This window comes from Ambystoma mexicanum, chromosome 5q (assembly GCF_040938575.1).
Source record: "Ambystoma mexicanum isolate Mex_15411 chromosome 5q, UKY_AmexF1_1, whole genome shotgun sequence".
Lineage (NCBI taxonomy): Eukaryota > Metazoa > Chordata > Amphibia > Caudata > Ambystomatidae > Ambystoma > Ambystoma mexicanum.
Window position 1 is genome coordinate 303,860,001 of NC_090933.1, and position 22,655 is coordinate 303,882,655.

Sequence of the window (22,655 nt, forward strand, 5' to 3'; positions counted from 1 at the left end):
TACTATCATTACATTCAAACCATCCACATTTCTTTGTTATATATGCAGTGTAGTGCCCTGAATTGGTTGTGGCTCCTGCGTGGTAGATTATACCTATTGTTGTGAAGGTTTTCCCACCATGTGATATTTGACCATGTGTGAATCCAGTCAGCTTGCAGTTGTTTTTGGTACCATCTGCATTGTAACGTAGAAGCATTAGTATTACGTATTTACTATGTGTTTGTATTACTAACGCGGAGCGATTATCAGAATTGCAGGTCGAACATAATCTACCATGGTTTGCATTTTGTACAACTTTCTGAAAAGGAACGGATTCACAATTAGGTATTGATATATACACAAAGCGTTCATTGGGGATTTGTTCTTGTGTCACATTGTTGCAGAGAGTGCATGCATGTTTCCACATGTATGAAATCTGGAAGATTTCATTTATAGCTATGTTTTTGTTTTCCAGTACTAATAGTAAATACATTAGAAATTCTTGTCGATCTTCCTGTGAGTTTATAGTGAATTTCACCATTCCAGCACAGTAGTCCAATTGTTGTCTTATTCCATAAACACTATACGTGTTGTCAGGATTGTTTGCTGCGTTTCGGTGAAGAACTATTGCAAACACAATGGGTCTGTACTGTCTAAGTAAATGTTCTCAACAATTGGTGGTAATTGAAATAGAATATTCATTGCTACATTTGCGGAGCAACTTACACCAACTATATTTGAGAGTTTAAATGGACCAGGTAGTTCTGTATATAACTGCTTTTTCTGGAGTTTGTCTTCCTTCTTTGAAGAAGTACTTGGTTACTTTCCCCAATTGATTCTTTTTTGCTTGTGGCACTTGATGAGTATTACTTTCTTTTACTCTCTTTGGAGGATTTGCAGTGACATCATGTTGCTTTTCTGTTTGATGTATTTTTCTTTTATAATGTTTTACTTTTTGTGGAACAGAATATGTGTTTAGATGGGGAGTGTATAGTGAACAAAGTCTATTGTATTCTAAAATGCAAGGAAGATCAGTGTTTATTTTACTTGCATCAAAGTTTATTAGAAATAGACCGTAAAGTGTACGTAAGCGTGATAGTGCTACGTAGCTCATGCCTTCTTTAAAGACTGTGTTACCAATGCCTATCATTGCTTTGTCTAGGGTAAGACCTTGTGATTTATGAATAGTGACTGCGTATGCAAGAGTTAGAGAAAATTGCTCATGTCTTTGAAGAGAAGGAATCGAGCTGTTGAGCGTCCTATTTTTTTTACTTCTGAAAGTTTGTCAAAGAGAATATTGACAAACTGAATTTTGTTGTCACGTGGGTATGTTTGAAAGCCAACAACTGTACCCAGTGCTCCATTAACTAATCCTTGGTCCACGTCAAGGTTACGTTTCAGCATTACTCCGCAATTTAAGGATAATTTTAATATCTTTTCCAGGCCTGCTGTGTTTGAGATTGATTTTTCTAAACTATTTAGTCTTGTTGTGGCTTGGTCACACATGGGTAGTGTCATTCCATGTACATCTAGTTTGTCTGTGGCGCTAATTTCCATTATTGGTTGCATTTCTTTACTTAACATTATTTCATTGAATTTGAAACAGCTTGCAAGAGTTGGCATTAAGGCCATACAATTGACATTGTTGTGGGCTAATTGTTCCATAACATCTGTAGCACATGCATTATCACCATGAAGTGCATGAATGTGCCGGGTTTTCAATATTGCTTCTGCTTCTTTAGAAAGTAAACCAACTCTGATACTTTTTAAGATGTTGGCATAAGTGAGATCTGCAGATTGGCGCATGTTTTCTGTTAATTCTTTGTATTGGAAATGTTGCCAAAGGTTAACATTTTCTATGCTGCCAACAGTTTTACGGTAGAGTTTGTGTCCTAATGTTTTAAAAATAGGCTCACCTTTTACTGGTTTCAATTGAAGAAGATCTCCGAGCACAATAATGTGTTTTCCTGCAAAGAGCTCGTCATAGTTTGTTTTGAGTACTTCTTGTAATCTGAGGTGAATCAAATCCAACATTAGGTTGGACACCATGCTCACTTCATCTATTAGTAGCATTTTCATTTGTTTCAATACTCTGCGTAGTTCCATTGCAGCTTCTGCAGAAAGTTTTTAATAATCTTTTTTTTTGGTTTTCTACTGGCAGGAGTAGTAATCGCTGTAAAGTGACACCACCTATGGTGTAGGCAGCTAAACCTGTGGGGGCAGTGACAACAGCTGACAGTTAGTTGTTTGTCAATTGTTGAAGGAACTTACTGATTATTTTGATTAGGAATGTTTTGCCAGAACCAGCTTCACCACTGACATACAATAGTATAGGTTTGTAATTTTGACAGGTGCATTCTTTGTTTTCATGTTGTACACCATGTGCAATTTCTTTTGTTACTTCTTGAAAAATGCTACGTTGCTCATTGTTTAGCTTTGATTGTAGTATAGTTAAGTCTTCTTTATCTTCATACTGACAAATGGTGTTTTCTACTTCTATCATAGCTAATTCTGCCTCATTTGTTATTAGTGGGTCTCCCAGTGGTTCTTGGCGGTTGTATACGAATTGTTCGAATATCAATTGTTCGAATAACAATTGACCTTCTGCACAACTGACCGAATTTAAACGGTCAATTAGGATATATATGCGGAGGGAAACCCCCCGCAGCCCCTCACCCAATCCAACCCCCACCCCAACCCCCCTCCCAGTCCCCTTATATTATTATTACACCAACCCAACCCATAATATATATTAAAATGACCATACGGTCAATTGTGCAGAAGGTCAATTAGGACCCCTATTATTCGAACAATTGTGTCATTCGAACAATTGTAAACAAACAATTTGCGTAATACCATTCTTGGCTTCCTGTGACAGAAGGTTGACTACTGTCAGGAGTGTCCTTAACTAGTTGGGCCAAGAGTTCTTCTTTGTGTTGCTGTTCATTGTGCAACATTGTTTTGTACTGTGCAAAGTTTACATCAGTTATACTGCTTTCATTTGCTTTAAAAGCGTCTTCATATGAGTCATAGTTATCTGGTATTTCTACTTCTTTTCTCCATGGTTTAAACAGTTGTAGCAAGGACATGTAATATACATCTTTATGTTGAGGCGTCTTTAATGACAATTTGATATGATTCATTAAATTTGGTTTGGTGAGTTTTACTAAGCTGCCTTCACAGTTTGTATCTTTGTATTTACGCTTTTGTTCATCAGGTTTTATATTATTTTTGTATGTGTAGTTTTGGGAAATGTGGTATAGACACATGGTTTCCAAAGTGGTACTCCTGTTTGGGTAGTATGTGTCCAATAAATTGTTTTTTAAAATGTCTTGGCTGTTGGGATCATGTTTGGCTATTTTTTCTATATCTTTGTATTATTTTAGAACTCTTTTTCTAGATTTAGCTGGACCAAGACTTAGCCATACTATATTTGCAGATTTACCATACAATGCAGTACCAGGATCCACATTCTCTATGGGACAGCATTTTTATGCCCAAGCTGGATAATTTCTGAGACACTGTTTTATCTGATGACAGGTCATTCCAGAGGTCTTGGAGTTCTGTCTTTTCTGATTTGGTTGAGTATGCTGTGACATATCGTGCAACTGCAGTAGAATTGTCTGCAATGTACTGCACATCTATGTTTGCATTCCATAAGTGGGCAATAATTGCATTGTAATCATTGATATATTGTTCTTCTTCTTTTCTTTTTATGCAATATGTATTTTTAGGTGACTTACCTTTAACACTATGTCTAAGTGAAGACATGAGGTTGTTCACTTGACCTGTATTTGTAACTGGTCTAGGGAAACAAAATCGGCATTTGGTGTAGTATTTCCCTTTGTTTTTGTATTTGCAACGACAATATTTGCCACATTTTTGTCTTTGGAATTGTAAAGTTTTTGCATGAATATCACTATTTGTGGATTCTGATGGAATTTCACAAGTGACATATTTTTCAATAAACTGTAAAACAGTGGCATCACTGTCTTGACCAAATATAGGAGCATCTTTAATCCATAAAAGCATGTGGATATGTGGTGCTCCTCTGGCTTGGTATTCTTTTCTCCAAAAGAAATGTTGCACTTCTCCAAGGGGAGGAACAGTTTTATTACAAATAAAATGTAGCATAGCAATGAAGCGATGGTGAAAATATCTTGAAACATTATCAGGATCCTGAGAACAAAGTTCTCCAGGTGTTAGTATATCTATGTTTGTTTTGTTTTCGTTTGATATACGTAGGAAAGCATGTAAATCTTCCCATGCATATTCTGCACAACTTAATGTAACAAACCAAGTGGTGGGCCAAGGTTTCTGATCATACAACGTACATCTCCATGACGTCTGAACCAGTACTCTTGAGTACCACGCATATTTGCTAATAGATTTGTAAGATTTGCTTGTAAAACCTCATCTTTTTGTTGAACTTTTTGTAATAATTGTGTAGCTGTCATATTTTGAAAGTGTGATCCTGATTTTAATATGTGTGCAACTCTGTAACATAAAGTTGCTAGTTCACTTTCATAGAGTAGGTGGAATATGTATTCCACATTTTGTTGAAATCTGGGATCTTCAGAATACATTCGTAATGAGCGATATTCTTATGCTGATAATTTAATAGGTCTATCATTGTATCTTCCTCCTTTGCCAGTCAGAAAGAGTAGAGGGAAAGCATGTGCTTCTATACTTTTTTCCCATATGCTGATTGGTGATCCTTTTGATTGACGCATTTGGTACGTTTCGTACGTTTCCAGTGCATCTTCTATGGTGTCGTAAGAGTGCAATGGGTGAATTGTATAATGGTCTAAAGTGTTTGGTATTGTAGCAGGATCTAGGAGCTCAAATTGACCAGCTTCTTGTGTCTCTTGAATTATTTCAGTTGTATCTTTCAAGTTTTCTTCAATATTAATTTCTTTGTAATATTCATTATTCTCTTTAAGATATTGCAGGGCTTCTCTAACTTTATGTAAATCTACCAGTTGTTGCCAATTATTTTTGTATTTTGTAGGTACTCCATTTACCAAGATAATTAAAGATTGTTGCATTGGACGTTGCACTCCTAGAGTGTGCACATTTTCTATTAGATCTAATGGTAAATACACTACTTTTCCACAAATACCTTTCACTAATTCAGAGGGAGGTAATTTTGCAGTTTTTGGTTGAAGGCGTATTATTGCTTGAAATGGGTGCACTGTTTGAATTATGATGCTCTCATATAAAGTTGTTGAAGGTTTTTTGGTAGTGGATATAATTCCAAGTTTGGTTGTTGTCAAGTTTTGTAGTGCAGTAACTGCAAAGTATTATGGGGTCAGTTCTTTCGTATTTGTTTTCTGCTATAATGTAGAGAGCTAATTCAAACCATTTAGATTCTTCATTGTCTTCTATTTTGTATGAGAGGTCTACAGTTTTTGTGTTACTTTTATAAAAAGTTCTGCGGCAACATACACACACGTGGTTTGGTACTTCAGCTGAAGTACTTTCAAATGTTAGTATTTCTTTTTTGTATGTGTGTAGTGAAAGGTTGCCATGTGCAGAATTGTTACGAAGTTGGTTTACAGCTAATTAATCTTGTGAGTGGGTTTCACTTCCAAAATATTTTGTCTGGATATAGTCGATTTCTTTTAGTAGGTCTTTTGCTGTACTCTACAGAAGAATGTTATTTAAATTGGCTAGTGCTAAAGCAGGACTTTTAGCATAGTAGAGTTTATGAACTAGATTTCTTATACTTGCATGATATGTTGATATCCTTTTGATATCATGGAAGGTTGTTTTGCAAGTAGGTCCTGTAATGCAGGCCAATGAATGTCCTTGTAGTCCTGTGTACTTGCGTACTGGACAAGCATGCATATTTTGCAGTAGTTTAATTTTGATTTTGTCTTTGCTTTTCACATATTGATTGAGGAATTGGCGTAAAGACTTGAACTTTTTTTGGAAATGTTACACATTGACGTGCATGATCATTTGTACACTAGATGTTCTGATTCAGTTGAATGGAAGGGTAAATCTACATTTTCAGGGCATATTTTTGTAAGGAGTACTTCTTGTTCCATTATGGTATTATTAACTTTTTCATAACCTCGACCACTGCTATGTATGGCAATTGTATTTGTTTGCTTTGTTTGTACGCTTCTTCATTAAAGTATGGTTCTGTGCTTGTAGTGTGACTCCATTCACCTCCACAGATATTTAAGAAGTTATTTCTGTTGACATTTCGTTTATTGAGAAGTCTTTTTTGTAATTTAGTTATTAGTTTTGTTAGTGGTTTTATTCTGTTTAACACTAAAATAAATAACTTTCTTTTGAGAGGAATTGCACTGTCCATCAACGCTTCTAAGATTACTTTTCTAGGATAGGTTTGAAGTGTTGAACCTGGTTTCTCTCCTGTTTTCATAAGATTTTGTAGGACTTTGTGACGGAACATTTTGGCTAAAATACTTTTCTTGGTATACTTACTTTGTACTACTTCAAGATTTATAGAAGAAGTTTTATTTGTAGGTATAGTTGATTTTCTATTAATTGTTTTTTGGTTTGTTTTAATTTTTGATAGAGGATGCAAAGTTTTTGTACTAGAAACGTCTTCTGTTTCACTACATGACTGTATTAGCTGTTGTGTTTCAACTTTTTTTTTACAAATTCTGCTATAGATGGATGTTTATGTTGGAGAGTTTTCTTTTCATTTGCTCTATTTCTGCGTTCCTTTCTACAGAGTTGCTTTTATGTAGGCATTCATTAGGGTCTGTTGAAAAAAATACAGAAGGTATGGCTTGGGGTGTTCTGGAATGCATGTGTGTTGTGTGCATGAGTGTTTGAGTAAGATGATAAAGATGTATGTAATGGTGTGTGATTGTGCTTTGGGAAGTACAACTACTAGGGATGGGTATTCTTGAATTAATGTGTTACTAAACTGGGGTTCAGATGACAGAAAAAAGTAAGCCAGTGGTTTGGAGAAGTATAAATAGTATATCTAAAGCTATACAATTAAAACAGTTGTTTGTTCTACAACATCTAAATTCTAGCAGCTGAGTTGGGTAATTTGTGTGTCGAAAAATAGGATGTTGTGGGCCATTCTGCCACTAAATCACTGTTTAAGACGGGGGGATTTTTGGTCAGAATGATGCAGAATCTCTATTTTTAGGCACAGAAATAGCATGAATTAACCTTACAGTGTGTTTGAGTAATAATTCAAATAGTATGGTAACATTTTACTTAGTGTTTTTCTAAAATGAGCAGTTTACTTCTTAGTTGTTCTTTGTACTTCAAATTTGGCTGCTTCTTTTCTTGAGTATGGTCTTCACTACAATTGTAAAAGAAAGAAATTAGTAATTTGATTTGTATATAGCACTGTTTTTAATTTAGACATAGATTTTTTAAATTGACTAACTGCAGGAAAGAAAATATCTTTACTATGGCTTGTGAAATCATAATGTACCACTGTATACCACTTTTCCTGTAACTAAGCTTTTCCACGTAATAGTGAGTCAATGTCATAGCCTGCTTTTCCACGTAATAGTGAGTCAATGTCATAGCCTGCTTGTCCTATATAAATGTAAGTAATTATATAAATTGAAAAAATTAAAACCAATTATGTGTTTGTACAAATATTATTGTTTAAGATTTGATCATAGAGTGTGCATGTACTTTTGTTTGATTATATGTAGTCTATATATTTTATTTAAAAAATGTTGGTTTAACATTATTTGCGTGTGTGTGTGTGTATGAAGAAATTAAATGGTATAAAGGTTTGTAAGTAACAGTTCATTTTAGGACAATGAAAAAATATTTGTAGATTCATTTTACAGATTATACAAGGTAAAAGTTGGTTAGAAAATGTGTTCATGTACTGTATAGAAAATATGTATACCTGTAGTTTGTGTTCTGTGTCTTCCGCTATATATATGTTTCATATGATATGACTTGACCCTAAGTCTACTAATATAGTACCTTTTCAATTTTTACTTCCTGACTGTTACTGAAGAAAACTATGTGGCTGAGATATGTCAGTAAAGGAAAAAAGGGAGAGCCAGCCATGTGATGTGATCAGTGATGTCATCAATGACATGTGTGATGTCATCTTTGATGTCCTGGGTGTTAGTGTTAGCAGTGCACAGTGGCGTGAGTTATGGTTGCTTATCTTACCATAACTGCCGAATTTCAGGGTTTTTCGGTTTTACTTTGAACCATAACGTCCCTTTAACAAAGTTTTTTTTACTGAATTTGATAGGTTTTTAGTAGCGCAACTTAACCATAACGTCCCTTTTAACAAAGTTTTTTCATTGAATTTCATAGGTTTTTATTAGCGCGACTTAACCATAACGTCCCTTTAACAAAGTTTTTTTACTGAATATATATATATGTATATATACTTTAATTTAACACAGCTGTTCCCAAATAACTATTAAAACACGATAGACAGCCCCATCCCTGCAGAGGTAAAACAGAATATATATATATATATATATATATGTATATATATATATATATATATATATATATATATATATATATATATATATATATATATATATATATATTTATGTTTATAGAACATTGTGGTTGAGGTCCTACTGGATGCCATTCACATACCTTCTGAGAGTATAGCCTTTCCTCAGCCTATGTTACCATAAAAAGCAAAGGAGGCATGTCTCGCAGCTGTGCCTGTTTTACCTTTATGATTGTGATCACAATTGTTTTGTAAATATGTGGAGGATGAATAGGCAGTTTAGCCATTAATCACCCTTCCACTCCAGTGCAGCAGAAGTCATTTTGTTGCACATCTTGTTTATAACAAAGTACCTACACTGTGCTTTAAACACATTTGTAATTAAATAGTCAAATGTCTGTGTGTTTTAACTCAGAAACTAACAATCTGCTACATAGTGTAAGAGTAACTAAAGTGTTTGTCAAATTGATAACTGCAACACATGATTTCCAGCCTTATATTATGATTACAAAACAAATATGCTTTACAGAATCATTCAGTGACACAATTGCTAATTTTCATGTGTAAAAGCGAATTAAGCAAAATGCCCAGAGCTGTGGACGGGGGAGGAGGGATTACCACTTCACATATTTCCCCGTAGCCCATAGTTATTCCTTTCCATGGTGGCCAGTAGGAGGAAGGGAAGGAACAACAACAGTTGAGGCTTTGTCAGGCTGGTAAAGACCCTGTGAGGGCCAATCAGATCGATTGTTACAATCTGTTTGTCCTCACTGGGTACTGAGATTCAGTAATCCCTTCTTGTTCCGTATATGACTGTCTCTGTATCTCTCTCCCCTTCTCAATTTTTCAGAAGATCTACTTTTCCCCCCTATTTTTCTCTCACCTGCTCATTCTCCCCTGTCCCTCAATGTGTGTCTAACTTTCAAACCCTCCTCACCCTTTCCCCTCTGTCTCGCTCTTTGTCTCTTTGTCTACTCTCTCTTTTTTATCTGACATCCTTGTCTTATATCGTCAGTATCTCTCGCCATCACAGGCAGTCTCCCTCACCAGTGTTCCCATTTAGCTTTAATTATTAGGCGGTGTGTACATGACACTATAAACTGGCATTCTGAAGCAAGTAAGTTTGATGCTTTCTCACCTGCCCAGCCTGCTAAATAATTACGTTGTGATATAAATATTGCTTCTGAATACCTCAGTGTATTTCCCTTTAGATGCAACATAATTACCTGGGTCTGCAAGACATTATCAAGATGTGACACAGTTAATTGATTGAAAACTTTAACACATCGCAGTTTTCATGTTCTCACCTTTTATTTTGTTTATAAGAATGACACATCATTTGCAAGCTTGCTCTGAAGAATATGATTTTAACGAACATGCTGAGTCATTGTTGTATACCTTTATCATTTATGAATACCAATTATTTTGAAAGATGCATACACAATTCATAGAACTCACAACTTCATATTGTTCATACTCTTTAAAGAAGTGAAGAAGATAAAAATGGATAGTTCTACATAACTGCTTAACTGTTAGCAATTCTTGGGGAAAATATGAGAATCCATGTCTGTGTTAGGCAGAATTGCATGCAGTACCCTTTGGGAATACTACACACAATTAAGACTACAGGTGTAAGCACAATCTCACCTTTGGTACAAGCCTGTACTACACAGTTATGTGGTAGCAGTGGCTGAGCAGCCATACTTAGCTCAAGAGTAATGTGAGCAGTTTAAGATGTTACACAAATGACTTGCAATCACAGTAGTTCAAATAAACACTAGTCAAGGTTTCTTGGTAAACAAATATAGATTTAATTACACAGTCACTTGGAAAACATTCCACTGGTATGAAAGCAGCTCAATATCACACAATAATATACTAGAGTACACAACCAATATGTTTCTGAACAAGTTAAGCTCCCCTGAAGTGGGAGCAAAATGGCACTTCAGTTACTTTCAAAAGGGGTAGAAAGACAAGGTTAAAAGAAGTTAAAGCACAATTACTTTCATAGGCAGGCCAAGTAGTTTCAGTTCACTACAACCAGCAATTCAATTCAATAGGCTTGGGCTAAAGTCAATGGTTCAGAGTCTTGGATAGGATAGCAAAGTTCTGGTAGTAAACGGTTAAGTCTTTGCCAACGCTCGAGGAAGTAGTTTGCCAGAAAAAGAGTTGTATGTTGGTTTAGAAGCGAACAAGGCCCCAAAGTTGGGAAAGTTTCACAAACTTTCACCACGGCAGTGTTTGTACAGCACTTTAGGTATGAAGAAAAGCTGTAGCTGAGGCAGTTGTTCCTGGCAGTTCCTGCATATCTTGCTGTTCCTGAGCTTCAGTCTTTGGGACAAGAAGGAGGACGTCAGGAGGTTTCTGCACTGCCCAGGGAAGAGGCCACAAGCTTGGCTAAGCGTCATTTTAAGATGTGAGTGCCTTAAAGCCAACAAACTGGTATCCTTCTCACTGGATATCCGGTTTTCAACAGCATTCTGAAGAAAATTCAACCAGTATGGAGACGGTGTCCAGGCAGCTTATGAGTTGGTTGCTCCCACCAGCTCAAGGGAAGAAGTCCTCCTTGAAGGAGCTTCTCTGTTGATGGAGTTTCAGGTAATTCAGAACCTGCAGCAGGGCTTCACTGGGCAAATCAATGGTCCAGGAGTTGCTGCAGTCGTCTTCCTTCAGCTTGTCTTTGGTTCTTTTGTTCCAGTGGTCGACTATGCCTTCCAGTCCTGGAGATTCTCCTTTTAAACAGTTTTCTCCCATTCATCCCAGCCCAGCTGACACTCACCCAGCAGTGTGGCTGTCCTTGCTGAACAGTCTGCCAGCCAATCATGCCAGAGTGCATTCAGGTCCCCTAGTAGTCTAAGCACAGGGAGTTTCGGGCACCTCCCTCACATCCTGTCCACCCCAAACACTCAGGCACCAAAGGAGGGCTCCAGCTCTGAAGCCCACCAAAGGGCATTGAACAAAGGGACCAAACCTGGTTTGGCACACAGAGTTAATTGCAAGAAGGACCTTTCCTAAAAGAAACGGCGAAAAAAGATGACCAGAGTCTGTTTTTACAGAGGTGTCATGGGCGGCACATTGAAAAACATGGCTGACATGATTTTTAGCTACTGGTGTTCGTGGTCGGGAAAAATCATGGTAGTTTGTTCTAAAACCAATGCCACCAGCCATTTCAAAAGGAAATTGTATGTGGGACGTTTTAACCCACTAGTCTATGCCCTGCAACATCACTGTGTGCTGCTTGCACCAGAAACAACAGAGTGGCCACCAAAAAGATCTTTGCACTAAAAATCTCTGAAAGTGCGCAGGAAAACCTGAAAAAATAGGCCGCCAATCAATTTTGCCTATGTCAGTGGTAACACAGGAGACCACCGCCAAAACCTATCATTTGGCTGCCCACAGAGGAAAACGAAACTACTTGAAAAAGCAGTGCTGCATTGCAAAGGAAAACCCAGAACTGCTTTAAAAATCTGTTTTTCCCTGGCTGTGGAAAGTGCAAAATAATGGTTCCCAAACATCACAGAAGATCCAACATCCTTGTTGGGTGTTAAACATCACTTTATTTAAATAATTCACTTAAGCACAATGTCAGCAGAAACATATTTTATCAGAAGAAAATCCACATTCAAAGATGCTTGCTTGGAAAAATGTGTTAAAAATGGGCGCAGTACCGACGCTCGCCTGTGTCAGAAGCTGGCATTAAATATACTGTCATTTAAACGTGTGCCTTAAAATCAAAGTATGGAAAAGAAGAGACTTCCCATCAAAAGCAATATAGGGTGACAATTCAATCTCTATGTTTTAAAAAGGCTGGAATTAAGAGATTTTTGGCTATATTTGTAAAAATGTAAATTTTATTTTAGAGAAAGACTATTTTAAACATTGTCTTAAAAGTAAGTTAAAGCCAGCCACACTGAGCTTCCAAGACATTCCACAGTTTCTCCCAAACAAAGGAATCTTCCCCCTACCCTCTGCTGAAGAACTGGCAGGGAGGTGTGAAAGGAAATGGAAGGGGACTTTGGCCTGTTGCTCTGACAAGAAACAAAAGACTCCCTTGAATGAAAGGAAATGCAAATTCGGGTGTGACAGAAAACAACTGCTGGCAGGAAGAAGCCTGGGACTGCTCTGGCCCATCCAAAACCTCAGGGGCGGAGACAGACAGTTTTGTTTATTCAGAGAGCACAGAAAATATATTTTTGAAAAAAGATTCATAGAAAACTGAACAAAATTGATAAAAGTCTGTAAATATAGTGTTGTTAAAATGAAAATTCTGGTCACGTTTTAAAACTGCTCTGGAATTTGTGTGATGTTCAGAAACAGAACTATGAAAATGTTGACTTTGTAGCAGTTGTGAACATGCTAAACATATGAAACTCCACAGGAGTATGCCCAGATGTTATGTGCATGGAAGATGAGACTTGGACAGATACGCTCCTTGTTTAATCTGTAATGTAAATATGTATTATTAGCAAGTTGGTGATATTGGAAATATGTTTATATGAAAAATAGATTTTCTGGGAAGTAACAAAGGGGAGGTTTTTCCCTGGATTGTAAACTGCAGCATCACTATGATGTATCATGACACTCTGGTTGCTTCTCAAATCAGGAGAGAGGGAATACCTTAACCAATAGACTTCTTAGAGGGTTGGGCATTGTATAATCAGCCTACCCACCCCTTTTGGAAATAGATAAATAGGGACTGTTGAGGACCTAGAAAGACACACATTCACCCATCAACTGATTTACTGGTGAAGCGCTCTGAAGAAAGAACCCAGATCAAGACTCCAGAACCCAGATGAAGACTCCAGAACTCTGAAAGCAGAAGGGCCCATTCCAAAGCTGAACCCTTCTCAGCTGGCCTTTAAAATCTTGCAACCTGATTGAAATCCCAAACCTCCAAGGGGCACAACCAATTCAATAGCCGGGCTGTGCTTTTTTCTGCTTCTTGCCAAGAACTCTTGCTAGAACCCAGAGATCCAAACCAGTAGAGCAGAGCTGTAACCCAGAACCAAACCGTCAGATCCAGTCCAAGAAGCTGTGCAGAGACCAGAGTGCCTTGCTGAGTGCAGAACCAAGCGCCTGAATCCTGTCTGGTGGTGAGCAGATTCCAGTTCAAAACCCTTTGACCAGATCTCTGACGGGCCTATTCCAAAACCATAGTTGTGAGTATTTAGCATAGAATTGTCCATAGCCAATCTCTTATCTTTAAGTAATTCTATCCAACCCATTCTATCATATCCAGAACTGTATTGTAGAATCTCTTCTGTCTGTCCTGAATCCTTCTCTCATCCACATAATCCTGTGATAATTGTAGTGATAATCATCTTTGCGCTAATATATATTTGCTGAAGAAAGGCAAGTGTTGCAGTGGGCAAAGACCAGACAGAGGTGCCTCTGGACTGGTGGCTGTACTGTTGATATCTCGCAGCTACATGGCCCCCCATTAGTGTTAAGAAATCCTTGTTTTTCATCTTCAAAAGCGCATCTTTCGTTTGAAATCTTGACTCTTTTTGAGAAAAATCGACCTTCACTAAAACCTTTGTAACTTCTGAACCGTACATCAAGTGGCAGAAACGAAATTTAATTGTCATTTTGAAGATAACATCCTCAGTTTACAAACAAATCCAAAACCGCATTCGAACTCCTTATAGTTTTGCCGTAATCGCGTTTCCAGCACACTGAAAAGTTTGCTGTGATTCTGCATTTGGCTCAATTTCACCACATGTAAAATAGCTATTTCTTTGCATTCAACCTCTGAATTCAGTTTCCTATCTGCCAGCCATTCAATCATCATTGCTAGTGTCTACCTGGAACTATCCAAAGCGGCTCTCACTAGTTCTGAATACAATTTAGAGAATTAAAGTAATTTTCAGCATTTTTCCCATTCATTACAAGCCGCATTTAAAGCAGTTCACCTGTTTCAAATCATTCATGTTTCTCTCTAAGCTTGCTGGGGGAATTGGGATTGAAACTGCATTTAAGAGTGTGTATTCCTGAAACCTGTTTTCTCTCCTTCCACCTCTATATTGCATATTAGGGGGGATTGAGTAGTATCAGGGGGAAAAAGGGATTACATTGCATTTGATTGAATTCATATCAAGTTTTATTTCTGTGCTGCATTAATCTCATATCATTGCATTTCATTGACCCCATACAAAGTTTTATTCTATGCTATGTTATTCTTTCATCCATACTCCTATTGATTAAAGAGATTGTTGACTGTAATATCACCCAACTCTGATCATTGTATAAATATTAATAGTATGATGTCCAGATATTGTTCATAATTCATAAAAGTGTGATATGTATATATATATATATATATATATATTTATATATATATATATTCAGTAAAAAAACGTTGTTAAAGGGACGTTTTGGTTAAGTTGCGCTACTAAAAACCTATGAAATTCAGTAAAAAAAACTTAGTTAAATGGAGGTTATAGTTAAGTTGCGCTACTAAAAACCTTTGAAATTCAGTGAAAAAACGTTTTTAAAGGGACGTTATGGTTAAAAGTAAAACAGAAAACCCCCTGAAATTCGGCAGTTATGGTAAGATAAGCAACCATAACTCGCGCCGCCACCGTGCACTGCTAACACTAACACCCAGGACATCAAAGATGACATCACAAATGTCATTGATGACATCACTGATGACATCACATGTCTGACTCCCCCTTTTTTCCTTTCCTGACATATCTAGGCCACATGACTTTCTTCAGTAACAGTCAGGGACTAAAAATTGTAAATTACTATATTCGTAGATTTATCCTTCAAGTATGTTCTTAGAATAATTCCCTTATGGTCCAGTCATATCATATGAAACATATACATAGGAGAAGTCACAACCTTGAAAGACAGCAATCCTTTTTGTGCATTAAAATTATCAGTAGATTCATCAGCACTTTCTGATACTTTTGATGTTTTTTTTATTACTGTATATGCTCATATTTTTATATGTTGTACTCACACTATTTTCCTTAGGGTCCAGACACATCATGTGATATATATAGATAGGGTAAGTAACAGCTTTGAAACAGAGCAATCATTTCTCTGCATAAAGGTAATCAGTTAGGTTATGAACAATTTCTGCTACTATTGCTGTTTCTTTTTCCTACTTCAATTCCCTTGTATATATTCATATTTGTATGTGGTGTTGTCTCTTTGTGATTTGTATAATAATGCAATTATGTAGTAAGTGGGTTTTATTACCTACTTATCACAAGTTTCACTTTTCGCAAAACTCTAATATGAAAACAGTTATCATTTCAATATTCAACATGGCAAGTTTATGAATATTGCACCTCCATCATGTATGCTGCACACAATGCCTATGTTTCTACATGAGTACCTTACTATACTGGATTGAAGTTAATAATAGAATGCTATATATATCAATGCATAGCTTAATGCACTGATTAGCACTTGATATTTATTCCAATAATCTTTGACACTTTTTTTATTAACATTACACTAAGAATCCCTTGTACAGACTTTTCATGAAAGGTAAATGCACATGTGATGTCATCAGTGATGTCATAAATGACATTTGTGATGTCATCTTTGATGTCCTGGGTGTTAGTGTTAGCAGTGCACGGTGGTGGCGCGAGTTATGGTTGTTTATCCTACCATAACTGCCGAATTTCAGGGGTTTTTCGGTTTTACTTTGAACCATAACGTCCCGTTAACAACGTTTTTTCACTGAATTGCATAGGTTTTTAGTAGCGCATCTTAACCATAACGTCCCTTTAACAAAGTTTTTTTACTGAATTTCATAGGTTTTTAGTAGCACAACTTAACCATAACGTCCCTTTAACAAAGTTTTTTTACTGAATTTCATAGTTTTTAGTAGAACAACTTAAAAATAATAACTTTGACTTTATGTACATATAATATGGAACATACTGAACCCTTTCTACTGAATTTGACGGTCCGCAGACATGTTTGGACAACAGTACCACCACCTAAAACCTCTGGGGAGGTATGTGTAATAGTTATATCATAACATAGGAACATTTAACAAATTCACAAAGCAGCACACATACAAAGTATATGTAGTAATACTTAAAAAATGTTACCCATATATGTAACACACTAACCATTCATGTAAATACAATATGTTTTAAAATGGAATATACCAAAAGACGATAAAGTGGCTTCCACCATAATTAACTCACAGACGCTCCAGCAAGACCAGACGTATACACTACTGATTACATATCTCACCAGACATAGCAAGTGCACTTCTTTTTACTCATATATTTATAAACTTTCTATATTAGAAAAAAAAAACATATTACTTTTTTGTTTTCTCACAGAAATGTGTAGTACTCTCGACTGGCTAGAGGAGCATTTCCCACGAGAGGAAATGTTAGAAAATAGTCCACCTAATGGTACACACTTTACTATATAAACCAAGTAATAAATATTATTTTGTATACATTTAACATATACATTTTTTTTTATTACAGACCATACAAAAATTCCAAGCATCTCACAACAACATTCAGAGGATATCACTCTACAGCAGATTAATCAAAAAAAGGACGGCCGTATGTAAAATTTTATGGATTTGAAAAACTTTGTGGAAAATTATGTGAAACCCCCAACAGCACACCATTGTCCAACCTGCACTTGTCCCCCCTGACCCTATCCCACGCAGTTAACCCCAAACCCTGTCTATGGACCACAGCGTGTTGATGAGCTTTCCTTCCCTTCTTCACCTGATCCCAGATATCTAGAAATCCCTAATTCTCCTGTTTTTGTTTCCGTTTCTGCCCCACCTTCCCAGTCATAATTGTATATATACATGAAATAAAGTTACTTTTCTTATATTGTGTTGTAATTACTTTCAGTTCCTTTTGATAAAACCAATTTAGGTGTCCCCGGACACCGCGGTTGTTCGGAAATGTTCGTAAAGAAATGAAAATGTGACTGTCCTGAGGACACTACATCTGTCAGTAATGTTCTCATGCAAGTTGAAAATGTTCTAAGAACACTCGTAGTGTCCTGAAATGTTCGTAAATAAACGAAAATGGAGGTGTCCTTAAGAACACTATCCCTATTCGTAGTGTTCGATAGCAAGCAGAAACTGTTCTAAGAACACTCATGGTGTCCTGAATTGTTCGTAAATAAACGAAAATGAAGGTGTGCTTGAAACGCTATGTCTGTCCGTATTGTTAGCAAATAAATTAAACTGTGTTAAGAACAAACGGTTGTCCGCAACTGTTCGTTTTACATGTAACGCACTTTTAATTAGTTCAGGACCCGAACACTGTCCGCAGACAATCAACACGCATGCGCAAAACGACCGCTACCTTAGCGAACATGCTCACAAAACAATCATGTGACCGCGCCCACACTCATCTCGTGCTCTAAATGCGAACACTGTTCGTGTCCCCGACCAGTTTAAAAGTACATTTCCAATTAATCCACAATATTTCTCATTAAAAATTCACCATACCACAAATCCCACATACTAATCCTAACTTTCCACATAGTTTTTAACTTTTTGAACATTTTTTAATGTTCGATCTGTCTTGCGGACGGCACGCATGTCCGCAACCTGCACACAAGCACCCCGATATAAGACCACGCCCTAGAGCGCATTCTCATTGTGTTTCTGACTATCCCACAGAGTACACTGCATTTTGCTGCATACTTTTCAGATTTTGAGATTTCCATCTTCAAGCCTATGACATCCATGGCTCGACTATTACCACATGGTGCTACATCTGCCTCAGCACCACCCCCACCCCCTCCACCACCACCATTTCCCCAAGGGCCTGAAGAGGGGAACAGGAGTGAGGATACAGAGGAGGAAGAAGAGGATGACGAGAATGAGGTAGAGGAAATCCCTACTACCCGGCGTCGGTGAGAATCTTGGGTGTGCCGGTTGTTTACCGTTCATGGAAACGGTCCTAAGTCTCATGCGAACCGTGTCACCTGTAATGAGTGCAAAATGGTACTCAGTCGTGGGAAGCATGGTTCGTATAGCTTTGGGACCACTACCAAGAAGCGACACCTGCGCTCATTCCACACTGGGGCCATTCGCAAGGTTGTTCCTTGCGAGAAGCGTAGAAGGTTGATTGCCTCTACTTCATCCTCCATTCCTGATCCTGTCACCACAAGGAACACCTCTGTGGGACAGCATCTTCCAAAAGCTGCCTCACAGGCCATACAGAATTCTGATGACCCTTACCTTTCGAGGGTCACAGTTGTATGTGTGTACTGTGACACAGTACTCTGCAGGGGGGAGCGACTTCGGAGTGCTTTTGAGACGATCGTCTCAGAGCACCAGAAGACCTGCTCACTACCCACATAAAACCCACTCTACATCTTCCTCTCTCGGCTCGCCCTTTCTTATCCCTTTGGTTGGTGCCCCCCTCCATTTACGCTCCTTTCCCTCCTCTCCTAGTGTGTCGTTTATAAAAAAGAACAAAAAAATACAAAATAACAAAAATCAAAATCAAAAAAATAAATAAGGCTCTTTTCAGAGCCGCCTTTCACAGTTAAAAAATAGAAGTGAAGATACATAAAGCATAGCCATTTCCATTTCGTGAAAGTCCGCAGACGGTCCGCGAACAGAAAAACAATTGCATTGCTACCCTATTGAAACGAATGCATTTTTCTCTAGCAGGAAGTGGTGGCTCTGAAAAGAGCCTTTGGGAGGTGTTTGAATGTAAAACATTTTAACTACGTAAGACGTACTTCAAAACGAATGCTGTATTTCTAAAAAAGGTTGCAATGCATTTTGTACATTTCTCAGAAAAATCTGATTGCCAGCATAAGTAAGATGGACTCCATCTTTGCGAAAAATGTATGTACTACGAAACAAAATATTTTCATTGTTAAAAGAGGACATGCCAAAATCTCTTAGGAAGACACAAACAGCCTTATTAACATTACGCCTTGCTTTCTCTATTTGTGGACCACATGAGAAAGAACGAAGCCACACTTGTCTCTGCGCAATCCGTGAAAAAATTATTTTAGAGTTTGGAAACATGTCTATTATCTTCTGAAGTCCTTCTTTCATTGCAAATTTCAAAGAAATTCCAGACACATATCCTAAACTGTTCCCTCCACAATGAATTACAATTATGTCTGGATGTTCCTCTATCTTCAAAGTTGCACAAAGAGGTAGTAAGTCCAACCACTTCATTCCACGCACTCCATGCCAGTGCACTTCCACATGTGGGAATCCAAGATCTATAGATACTCCACACCTTTCTGCATGCACCTTCAACCAATGAATCCATGAGTCTCCCAAAATCCATACAATCTGTGTTTTGAAACACTCAGCCATAGCTATCTGTTCTTCTCTCTGCAAAAACAATATCTGAGAAAACCTCTCCTAGCACAACACACTCACTAAACTTTACTGACCAATCCCTTGCTTCATCCAATCTCAATTCCATACCTCCCCTCCCCAAATTCCCCGGATGTAATAGGCGGTTTCCTAGAACTACCGCCATGTCCGCGAATGTACCGAAACATCTACAGCCCTTCTACCATTTCAATTTCACTCTCTGTGCCATTCCCTCATTGGATGTAGCTAAGCAATCACATGACCATCCACCATTCAAATCCAATAACTCTACATGTAACTGCATCATCATAGAGCAGCACTACAAATGTACGGTGTATCTCTCAGAGTACAAGTCTCATACCATTGACAACCACGATCTACAAGAAATACTATACAAATCTCCAATATTTCTACTTGCAGCTTGGTCCATATCCATATACATGAACAGAAAGTACAGGTATGCATATTTTCTACACAGTACATGAACACATTTTCTAACCGACTTTTACCTTCTATAATCTGAAAAATGAATAGACGATCATTGTTTCATTGTCCTAAAATGACCTGTCACTTAAAAACCTTTATATCGTTTAATTTCTTCATACACACACACACATGCAAATACTATTAAACTAACATTTTTTAAATAAAATATATACACAACATATAATCACACAAAATAACATACACACTCTATGATCAAATCTCAAACAATAATATTTGTACAAACACATAATTGGTTTGAATTTTTTTCGTTTATATAAGTACTTACATACATTTGTATAGGAAAAGCAGACTATGACATTCACTCACTGTTACGTGCAAAAGCAGGCTATGACACATAGCTCTCAACTCACACGCTTTTGGCGGGTGTCACCCGCCTTGTAAAGGACTGACTCACCCGCCAAGTATCCTGCACGCCCATTCATTCCAATGGGCGTCTCACCCGCCAAAAACAAAATCAGGTGATTTCACCCGCCTTTGCAACACACATGGTTGAGAGCTATGATGACAATGACTCACTATTACGTGGAAAAGCTTAGTTACAAGAATAGAGGTATACGTTGGTAGATTATGAATTCCACAAACCATAGTAAAGATATTTTCTTTCCTACTCTTAGTCATAATATAGTTGTAATGGTTTTTAGGAAGGCGCTGAGCATTTCAATTTAAACAAATCTATGTCTAAAATGAAAACAGTGCTATGTAGCAACCAAATTACTAATTTCTTTCTTTTACAATTGCAGTGAAGCCCATTCTCCTGAATAGAAGCAGCTGATTTTGATTTACAAAGAACAACTAAGAAGCAAACTACTCATTTTTGAAAAAAAAGTAAGTAGATTGTTACCATAATATTTGATTTATAGCTCACACGCACTGTACAGTGCATTCATGGTATTTCTGTGCCTAAAAATAGAGATTCTGCACCATTCTGACCAAAAATCCCCCCCCCCCCCGTTTTAAACAGTGATCTCCTGTCAGAATGGCCCTCAAATTCCTATTTTTCGGCACACAAATTACCCAACTCAGCCGCTAGAATGTCGATGTTGTAGAACAAACAACTCTTTTAATTGTATAGCTTTACCTATATTATTTATTCTTCTCCATACCACCGGCTTACTTTTTTTCTGTCATCTGAACCCCAGTTTAGTAACACATTAATTGAAGAATACCCATCCCTAGTAGTTCAACTTCCCAATTTACAATCACACACCATTACATACATCTTTATCATCTTACTCAAACATCATGCACACAACACACATGCATTGCAGAAAACCCCAACCCATACCTTCTGTATTTTTTTCAACAGACGCTAAAGAATGCCCACCAAAAAGCAACTCCGTAGAAAGGGACGCAGAAGCAGAGCAAATGAAAAGAAAAGTCTCCAACATAAACACCGATCTATAGCAGAATTTGTAAAAAAACATTGAAACACAAGAGCTAATACAGTCATGTTGTGAAACAGAAGAAGTTTCTAGTGCAAAAACTTTGCCTCCTCTATCACAAAGTAAAACAACCAATGGAGTACCTACAAAAGACAAAAAAAATTGGCAACAACTGGTAGATTTACATAAAGTTAGAGAAGCCCTGCAATATCTCAAAGAGAATAATGATTATTACAAAGAAATGAATATCGAAACAAACTTGAAAGATACAACTGAAATAATTCAAGAGACACAAGAAACTGGTCAATTTGAGCTCCTAGATCCTGCTACAATAGCAAACACTTTAGACCATTATTCAATTCACCCATTGCACTCTAATGACACCATAGAAGATGCACTGGAAATGTACCAAATGCGTCAAACAAAAAGATCAATAATCAGCATATGGGAAAAAAGTATAGAAGCACGTGCTTTTCCTCTACTCTTTCCTACTGGCAAAGGAGGAAGATACGATGATAGACCTGTTCAAATATCAGCATCAGAATATCGCTCATTACGAATGCATTCTGAAGATCCCAGATTTCGACAAAATGTGGAATACATATTCCACCTACTCTTTGAAAGTGAACTAGCAACTTTATGTTAGGGAATTGCACACATATTAAAATCAGGATGACACTTTCAAAATATGACAGCCACACAATTATTACAAAAAGTTCAACAAAAAGATGAGGTTTTACAGGCAAATCTTACAAATCTTTAGCAAATATGAGAGGTACTAAACAGTACTGGTTTCGACGCCATCAAGATGTACGTTGTATGATCAGAAACCTTGGCCCACCCACTTGGTTTGTTACATTAAGTTGCGCCGAATATGCGTGGGAAGATTTATATGCTTTCCTACGCATATCAAACGAAAACAAAACAAACATAGATATACTAACACCTGGAGAACTTTGTTCTCAGGATCCTGTTAATGTTTCTAGATATTTTCACCATCGATTCATTGCTATGCTACATTTTATTTGTAATAAAACTG